At 40.3% G+C, this 10482-nt stretch overlaps 1 protein-coding gene across 1 annotated transcript in view; it reads right to left on the bottom strand.

Annotated features, from left to right (window-relative positions):
• LOC310638086 (uncharacterized protein) overlaps window positions 1–10482 on the bottom strand; it is an 880437-nt gene that overhangs the window by 601726 nt on the left and 268229 nt on the right. The window lies entirely within an intron of this gene.

Raw genomic sequence — 10482 nt, 5'->3', positions numbered from 1 at the left:
TCCGCGCCGGGGGTGGGCGCGGGGGAAGCAGAAGAGACGGGCTTTTCCAACGATGTCCCTCCTCCCGCCGGACAGGACAGGCCTTGACCACCGCAGGACTCTCGTTCGTTTGGCACCGCCCTTACTTTGCTTCAGCCCAGCCCCCTCCTTGCCTGGGTCAGATCGACCAGGTATAGGATTTTCTGAAAGATACTAAAGGGGAACCAAAGGAGGGGGGGGGAAAAGAGAGATGTGCGCTCCCCTCTTCGCTTTTCCCCGATGGTAGCTTCTCTTGCAGCCCGGATTTGCAGCTGCACCTTGCAGTCGATTCCAAACGGAATTGAAAGGCGGGGTTTGCGGTGATTCGGGGAGTGAGAGAAGGAGACCTCCAGAGCGACCACTAGAGGGCAGCAAAAGCATCCAGAGAAAGGGGCTGTCGCCAACCTCTTGCGTCCATCTGGATTTTGCACCCCAGATTTTGTGGCTCTAGTACTGATGCTGTCAGGTCCCCAAACCCTCATTCTTTACCTTGCATATCTCTCTCTCTCTCTCTCTCTTTCTCTCTCTCTCTCTCTCTCTCTCTCTCTCTCTCTCTCTCTCTCTTTCTCTCTCTCTCTCTCTCTCTCTCTCTCTCTCTCTCTCTCTCTCTCTATATATATATATATATATATATATATATATATATATATATATATATATATATATATATATGGATCCTTGGTTTTTCGGGTTTTTCCCCGCGTAGAACTAAAGGTGTGGGCGCAACGTTTCGACGGAGTCCCATCCGTCATCATCAGGCTTTAGCTTCCTTCTTCTGGGCTGCCATTTTTGCTAGGGGGAGGGGGAGCTCTGCATTTGCGTGGGATAACTCGCTATCTGCTCTCTCCTCTTGCCTTCATCCCTATGACAAAGGAATGTGTCTTCCTTATCAGGGAGATGATTACAGAGAAACGAAACTGGAGAAGACCTTGAGATGCACCCCAACTGTGCCAGCTAACTGTTCTTCTGTCCAGCTCTGGATTGGCTGGATTTCAAACGAACATTATGACTTTGGTGGGAGGAGGACTATTGCTTCCATAACTATACTGTTTCGACCGGCTTTTCCCCAGATCTTGCTTTGACGTCCCTACTGTCGCTGACCCCTAATAAAAGTATCCTTTTGAGACAATGCCTGTTTCAAGAGCTCTGCTTTCTTGGATGGTTAGTTGAAGTGGGACCTTATAGGTGGAACCTATTCTTTCCCGTTTGTATTCCTCCCCGCAGCTGCTTGGATACATAAACCTCCAAAACTGTTTTCCTCTCTCAAATGCATCTATGTACTCTTCCGCTTATGGCTTCATAAAATGGGGAGGTCTCTGGCGAGGTTTGCCTTCCGGGCCAGAGAGCTCCTGGAGAAGATGAAAGATGACAGGCTTGCATGGAGGATTTTCCTTCCATAGTATCTCTGATCCCAAAGGACAATTGGCGGCTCTCGCGCTTCTTAAGCAGGCATATCAGTTTTAGGCCAAGCCCAGGCTACGGGCATCCAGTTGAGGGAAGCAACCTGCCAAGCACGGGCCATGGTTCCTCATGGTTTCCAGTTGTGCTCTTGATGCTTTCCAGAGTTTAGAATAAACTGGGTTCTTTGTTTCAGTTGATCCTTCTAGGCAATAGTATGTAACTCACATAGAATTAAGCTGAGTTTTTAAAGATTATGGCTTAGCAAACGAGCCATAATAAATAATGCTATTTGAACTCAAACCTTGGTGACAAATGGACACAAATGAGCTTTTTTTTAGGCATTAGTACAAAGGGATTTTTGCAATGGTTGCCTTCTGGAATGTTTTTTACTTGAACCTTTGGGCTTGGGATTTCCTTGTAATCTCCCATTCAAGTACTAAATATTCTGACCCTGCTAGGCTTTTCAGGGTGAGGTCAGATCCACAGAATATTGCTACGGTTGGAGAAGAACATGTCTACACACCACCACCTAAATCTCATCTGCCTACAGCTGAAACTGCAGGCACCATACCCGCTAAGGACAGCTTTCCACTTTCTGTTCTGGGAATGGGAAGGGAAAATTGAGATAGGGGAAGAGGCAAGATGGCAATTCTGCCTTAAATTTACTGATTGCCTCAGTGGCTATTAAGCGTTGCATCATAATAAGCATTGCATCATATCTTCCAAATGTTCTATAGTGTTTAACTGAAATCCACGTTTAACCTGATGCTCCCTGGGTGGCTGTTGTGAAAATGAAGTTGGACCTACGCCTTTATTCCGTAAACTCCTTTATAAAAAAACACAAGTTGAGATTATATTAAAAACAAAGAGTAGATTTGCTTCTTCCCCCTCTGCTTTCAGTATGGCAGTTGTGGCCTAAATAGAAAAAGATTCCATATATATATCCTTTTATCTTCTCATCTAGATTTGTAGCCTAGTTCCTAATAATCGGGCTGGTTAATATTCATGCTTCTGAAATATGATTGAGGTCTGATAAACCTTCATGTTATGGGAGTGGCCTTTCCCAAGTAAAAGCTCTTGAGTGGACAAAGAAACATATTTCCCTGATAAACATTGATGTGAGTGGAGAAAGTATATGAATGGAAGCAAGGCTTTTTTTTCTCATAGAACGCTCAGAACGGAGTTCCGGCACCTTTTTTGGATGGAACCTTGTAGGATAGGCAAGGCGGGTTGTATGACGTGTGAGTTCTGGCACCTTTTTCTTTTACAAAAAAAGCACTGCCTGGAAGAAATCTAGTTTGCTTAGACTTTCAGATAATAGTCCCAAAGGTGCTTTTTCATGAGGCAACTGGACTTTCTTGTTTTTCTTTGAAAACATTTTTTGCTGAAGAAGCTTCTTGGAAGAGAAGCGAAACATCTTCAAAGAAAAACAAGAAAGTCAAGTTGCCTCATGAAAAAGCACCTTTGGGATAACTGTGTTGGTAATGACCTACAAAGCCCTACATGGCATGGGTCCGGAATACCTTGGGGAGCACCTGCGGCCGGCATCAACTTCCCTCCGCCCAGTACGCTCCCACAGAGAGGGCCTCCTCAGTGTGCCACCGGTCAAAGAATGTCGACTGGTGGCCCCCAGGGGGAGGGCGTTCTCTGTGGGAGCGCCGGATTTATGGAACCATCTTCCGGTCGAGCTCCGGATGGCGCCTGACCTCCGCTCCTTCCGGCACGATCTCAAAACCTACCTTTTCGAACAAGCTGGCCTGGCCTGATGGGATGGGGTTGGGTTTTATTAATCTGTTTTAATCTATTTTTAATGTGTTTTAACTTATTCATGGGCATTTGTTTAATCGTTTTTAATTTTTGTATCTTGTTTTTTAATATGTATTGCCCTGTTCACCGCCCTGAGTCCTTCGGGAGAAGGGCGGTATACAAATAAAATTAATAATAATAATAATAACTATGACCTGGATGACTGAAAATTTCCATAGACATTCAGATAGAGTCCTTCTGACAGTTGATTATAGGAGATCATCACCCTGAAATGTGAAACAAGCTGATTTCTGTCCCTGCCTGATTCTACTCAGCTAGAGGGAAATCTCAATAGTACCCTTACTTTGCCTCTGCCCATTCTAACTAGTACAATAACTTCCTTGTGTCTGGGGGAGAATGACAAGTAACTTCTCTTAATGGAATTGGATGCTTCAACTGAGCTTGAGAGAAGATTTATCCATCAGTTACAATTGGCCTGCCTATTTATTAATAGCTATGAAATTTCTTACCACTTTGGAGGTATTGAAAAAAGGAAGATAGGTAAATGAAAAAGAGCTAGAATTAGGCTTTAAACATATTTTAAAAATGCAGCAAAACAGGGGTGTCAATATGGGGGTTATAAAAAGTCAAGATGGGGGCCACAAGCACAACATTGTAACATCTGTCTGCTCTAGATGAGTTCAAATCACCAGGACCTGACAGATTACATTCCAGAGTTCTGACGGAACTGGCAGATGTGATCTCGGAATCATTGAACCATATTTTTCAAGGATCCTGGAGCATCGGGGACTACCAGAGAACTGGAAAAGAGCTGATGTGGTTCCCATCATCAAAAACGAAAAACAACAACACAGATCCAGGTAACTAAAGACCAATCAGCCTGACATCAATACCTGGGAAGATCCTGGAAAAGATAAACAAGCAACTGATCTGCAAATACCTAGAAGCAAGTAAAGTTATAACCAGAAGCCAACATGGGTTTGCCAAAAACAGATCATGCCAAACAAACAGCAGTATGCAGCAGCAGCCAAAAAAGCCAATGCAATCCTAGGTTGTATTAACAGGGATTAAATCAAGATCAAGTGGAGTACTAATACAGCTTTGTAAAGCCTTAGTAAGATCACATATTGCATCCTGTTTTGGTCACCACAATATAAAAAAGATGGTGAGACTCTAGAAAGAGTGCATAGAAGAGTAACAAAGAAGATTGTGGGCTGGAAGCTAAAACATATGAAGAACGGTTGCAAGAATTGGGTATGACTAGTCCAGGGATAGGCAACCTCAGCTGACTCAGGAATTCTGGGAGTTGAAGTCCATGAGTCATAAAAGAGCCGAGGTTGCCTACCCCTGGACTAGTCTAATGAAATGAAGGGCGAGGGGTGATAGCAGTGTTCCAATAGCTGAGAGGTCACCACAGAAAAGAGGGGTGCTGGTGGTGTCAATCTATTCTCCAAAGCACCAGAAGGCAAGAAAAGAAACAATGTAAACTAATCAATGACAGGACCATCCTAGAACTAAGGAGAAATTTCCTAACAGTGAGAACAGTTAGCCAGTGGAATGAGTTGCCTTCACTGGAGACTTTTAAGAAGAGAATGGACAGCCGCTTGTCTGAAATGGTATAGGGCCTCCTGCTTGAGCAGGGAATTGGAGTAGAAGACCTCCAAAGTCCCTTCCAACTCTGTTATTCTGAATAAATATAACATAATATAACAGAATAACAGAGTTGGAAGGGACCTTGGAGGTCTTCTAGTCCAAACTCAAGCAGGAGACCCTATACCATTCCAGAAAATAGAACATGGGTTCTATTTACAGGAAAATAAATTACAATTGAGGAAACTCTGTAAAAGAATGAAATCAATGAAAGGTAGCAAGCTCTCTCTCCTTTTGATTGACCCTGTGATTTTTTTAAAAATGAACACCTGGAAAAGAGGCTGCTTTGACAAACGAGCTCTTCTTATTTACTGTTGTGGAATAGTGAGATAACAAACTTCTCACTCTGATCCCAGTTAGATAATTATTTCCCACTTTTGTCTTAGCTAGGTGCCCATTATCTGCTAGGCCCTTAGCAGTGTAGCTAATCATCAGTATATGACCTCAGAGGTTGCGTAGGAGTGGGCTTGGTCCACGCCTTAAGCATAAGGACCTTTTAAATAAATCTTTATTTATTGTAAGCATCTTGGTATCTTCTTTGGGGTTTACCTTTTTTGGTATCCAATCCACAAACATACTAGCCAGCAACAGCTCCCTTTCACTGAAGAGTTCTAACAACCATAAACTGAGGTTTGTTCAGTTTAGACACCTCTGATTCCTTGGCCTTTCAATTCTGTGCATCCATATCAATATCACTTTCAGCCCATGGATTGACATTTAACAGCAAACACTTTCCTCTTCTGCTCACACTTCCATCCAGCTTTCCTCCAATTTCAGGAGAACAGGGAAGATGAATGGAAGGAAAAGTTCTCTAGCACACAGAGTAAAGAATTCTTGGACCCTTAAACTTCCTTTAATCTTTTAAAAAAATGATATACCTGCTTCCAAGTCTATGCATGCTTGAAACGCCTTTAATACAAATACAGAGGCTCTAGAGTACTTTAAAATTAGCCATAGCCCAAAGAAAATGCCTTGTACATGATGGGCTATACTCAGATTGTGTAGATAATTCAAATTCACAATTTTTAATGGATAATATGCTGAACCAGAAAATTCAGAACCACTCGTAGCAAGTGTTTGTAAAGGAATGTGTGGAACTGTAGAATTTCAAACATAAACCTATCAATCTGAAATAAATATTTTTTAAAGAATATTTTTCTGCCTGTATGCATATTTAAGGTAGCTTGGGAGGATGTGAATACCACAACAATTTTATGAATGGCCTCATATAATAGAAGTCAGAGAGCAAGGGTGGAAGCCTTCAGGCATTTCCCTCAGTTGAGGACAGAAGTATTTTTGGCACAAAAAAGCTAGACCAGTCATGTTAAGCCATCTTCGCTGAACCATGCAAGGGTAAATAAGCCCCAAGGGGGCTCATTCAACCTGCCAAGTTAAAGTCATAGTTTGGCTAGTATGATGTGCAGAATGGACAACTGTGTCCTCTGCTATTCTTGGTGTGCTGAAAAGATACCATCCAATCCTCCGTGTTCAATTAAAATTCACCTGACCATACTGGTAAGGTTTTTTTTCCCAGCAGCAAAATGTTATGGGCTGGTCTTCCACCTTGAGAACATAACAATCTGTGCAATGAATAACAGAACGATACCATAATTTTCAGGACAATTTTACTTGTTAAAATTTCACTCCAGCAGATGGCAGCAAGGCTTAGATGATTGGAGAATATTGCCAAAAATCTAAGAAAGCTATTAATAGTCTGAGACTGTCTTGTCCTTTCAAACATTTCTTTTTTGTAATTTAATGCAGTGCTGCTAGTATCTCAAATGATTTTTAAAAATTACAAAAATGCTCCTTTATAGAAATTGGGATAGAAACTGAAACAGCAGTACTCATTGGCTTTTATATAATGTTTGATTTTATCATCAAGTTGTTGATTCTTAGCATCCACATTGATAAATTTCTGTCCCTAACTTGGTTTTTAAGGTCTTCCAACACTACTGTAACTAGGTCCATCCACCTTGATGTTGGCCATCGTCTTCTTCTCTTTCCTTCTACCTTTCCCATCGTTAGAATTTTCTCCATAGCAGTGGGTCTTTACCTAATGTGTCCAAAGGAGGACACTGTAATTGAACCTGCTCATTTGAGTTTCGAGTGACAACACTGGGTTAATGCAATGATCTATTTGTTTGTTACTATAGTAGGAAAGTCAGGAGTCTTCTCCTGTCTTGTACTTTTCCTGTCTTGTTTTTTTCAAAATCCAACTTTTGCTTCCATAAAATGTCACAGGAAATGCCATGGCTTGCATGATTCTGATGTATATAGGGCATAGACGCATCACAGCATTTGAATATCTTTTCCAAGGTCTTCATGGATGCTCTGTTAAGTGCTAGCCAGTTCCGTATTTCTTAACTGTTCCTTTATTGTTGATTGTTGATCTTAAAAGGCAGAAGCTTATGAATTTTGTATATCATTATAGGTATAGATGGTATAAATTCTTTTGCTTGAGCAGGAGGATGGACTAGAAGACCTTCAAGATCCTTCCAACTCTCTTATTCTGTTAATTTTACTGAGGCTTCTGACATGTCATAGGTTTGGATCCAGAACCTTGCCTTCTAAAGATGTTGGTCTCTCCAGAATGTGTCTAGGATGTAGCAGAACCGGTCTCTGGCCAGTTCTAATTCTGAATATCCATCCTCTAATGTTCTTCCAAGTGAGAAGATGATCATGAATCAGCTTGTGGCTTCATATTTAGATAAATTTATGTATAAAAAACTTTATTTTCCATTCACAATAAGGGACACACCATACAAATTGACTAAAAGAAGCATAATCTTTGCAAAGAATCCAACTATTGTCAGGTGTCATCATATGCTCCGTTCACTTGTTTTAATTACCTGAAGAGCCCATTAAAATTAAATGAAATGAGAATAGTAAATAATTGAAAACTAGTACTGTCTACTAGAAATTACTTTTCAGGTTTCAGGAGCCATATAGGATGGACATCGGAGTTCACAACAGGAAAGCCTATCTATTGAAAAAAAAGATGGCTGATGTTACTGAACTTTGGATTATATGGGAAAATTTGATTATGTACTTTTCCTGTTGCTAATTACTTTATAGGGACTTGCTAATTTACTAAGAGTACATTAAATGTCATACTATATGAGATGAATATTTTGCAAAACCTATTCAAAATTAGATTAGAAGCATCTATGTAATGCTTTCCTAGGCCAAAAATAATGCTGGAAGTCCATCTAGAGACCTAGTAGATAAGCTTCTGAGATGGTGGTCCTTAAATTGAAGGAAATTACCCCAAGGGTTGGGGTTTGGGGGGGTAATTGAGTATATCCTTTAGTTAATGGAGCAATTCATAATTGCTTGTTTGTGACTTGAGGATCCAGTTTGAATCTGACCCTAACAAAATGCTTGTGTAATTCTCTCTCTCTCTCTCTCTTTCCTCTCCCTCTCCCTCTCCCTCTCTCTCACACACTAACTTTCTACGTATTCTTCCTCATGCCTCTGGACCTGGTGATACAGAGCCATCTGGATTATCAGCCAATGGTGCATGTATTCTGCATGACTTTAATTCCTTTTGAAACCATTTGAGACACATCTCTTTGCAATGTTTTCCATAGTTTAGTTACACAATTAAACACAATTACACAATGATTCATCAATCTGCTGTCCTCCAAATGTAATGAATATAAATATTAAGTCTGGCCTTTTGAAATCCAACAGATCTGTTGTCACGAGTCACAACTCTGAAGAAAAATGTCACAAATTTGAAGAAAAATACAGTGGCCCATTTCAGTGTTTTTCAAACTTTAAGATGTGTAGACTTCTACTCCCAGAATGTCCCAGCCAACTGAAGCTGGAGCTGAAGGTCTCACATCTTGAAGTGCCAGATTTGAAAAGCATTGGTTTATCTAGTCTGGTTTTCAAAGAAATGATAGGCATGTGTATTTGTGCAGCTTAAAAATAGTTACTTCCTATTATATTCTAGTGAACAATTAGGTATTATTTATTTTCATTTGTTTTACTATTAAATAATCATAGCACAACACTTATCTATCACTGATCATTTTAAATCTCCATCCATCCAATCCATCTGCTAATTTAGGCACAGTTCATTCTGTTCTCATTTTTCCACCTTTCGAAAACAGATATGAAAGAATATGACTACACATTTGTTCAATTTGCATTTCCCAAACATACATGCAAACAAAATGAACGATTTCCACACTTTCCCCACTTTTTAAATTCAGTTTGCAAGTGAAGAAAAACTATATAAATGACAACATTAGGAGAAATATGCCCTTAAAAATAATAGTAGGGAAATAAATGTAAGAGAAATGGATTGCATTTGTGGTAATACATTGTTTTGCTTCCACATTTATTTAGCATATGACATACAATGTCAGGGAAATCTACACATGCTAGACACAATGCAGTCCTGACAGTCTAGATTGCTAGTTCATTGCATTCAGCCCTTGTGTGCCTATCTTTGATGCACTTTGGGGGTGGGGGTGGGGGCAAATTAGCTTTACATCAATTAGCAGTGCTCTGGTTGCTGGTTCTTCCAGGTTCCTCTACCAGTCTCACCTTGTCTCTCTTCATGTCATGATGCCTGGTGTCTGCCCAAGTCCAGTGCCAGCTTCCTATATCTGCACACACAAACGCAACTAGGTTCCCCCCACCCAACACCAAAGTGGTACCCATTTATCTACTTGCAATATTGCATGCTTTGAAACTGCTGGGTGGGCAGGACCTAGGGACAGAGTGACAGGAGCTCACACCATCTCACAGAGCCAGACTTGAACCATTGAAATGAACTGCCCCCATTTCTGGCTGACAATTCCAGCATCATTAAGCTTCTGCACCACACATCCCCTTTGTTTCCACAAAGTTGGACCTTTATTTCCTCTCCTTCTTCATCATCCAACATCATCCTGTTCCTTACTTCAGTAATGTAATTCACTTCTGCATAATGCTTAAGAATGTTTCAAGTGTTTTGTCTCTATTAATGCAGAATTCTTGAAGTAGAATAGATCAGGATGATATTCTGAACAATATGTGAAAGAGAAATTTCTCAATTTTGGCCACAGAAGCTAGATTCAAGATTAGAAAATGTATTGGTTTCTAGTTCAACCTCTTAGCCTTTGTGGTGTATTACTTTGTTTGATTTTTGCAACATCTTTAGTAGAGAACAAGCATTACTCGCCATTTTCTATTATTGCTGTTCACATCCAGAGGAGATAAAATTCTGTAACTACACCAACCTCAGACTTTGTATCTGGAAAATATCTTAAGGAAATCTATAAAAATAAGAATTTCAGGAACACTTCCGAAATAGTGTAGTAAGCTGACTTTGAAGTTAGCCCCATCGTCTTCAATAAAAGAACATTACAGAGGGGGGGGGGAAGCAGATTTGGGTCCTTTGTTATATTCCAGAACATCTAAAGGTCTCTATGATTTTAAAAGTAAATAATCTGGGAGTACAATTGGTTTCTATTTCTGGTAAATGCAGTAGTTTCATGCAAATCAGAGAGAAATCCATATAGGGAGACTTGAGCAATTCTAGGCAGAGATTAGCATATCATTTGAAAAAATATTTTTTAAGCAAAGTATTAATTCTATATGTCTGATCAGAACAGCTGGATGTCAGATAATAAGTCTTTTACCAGTGTT

This window comes from Vipera ursinii (assembly GCF_947247035.1).
Source record: "Vipera ursinii genome assembly, chromosome: 3".
NCBI classification, from domain to species: Eukaryota; Metazoa; Chordata; class Lepidosauria; order Squamata; family Viperidae; genus Vipera; species Vipera ursinii.
The sequence above is the reverse complement of the archived record's forward strand: the minus strand, read 5'-3'. Positions and strand labels throughout refer to the sequence as shown.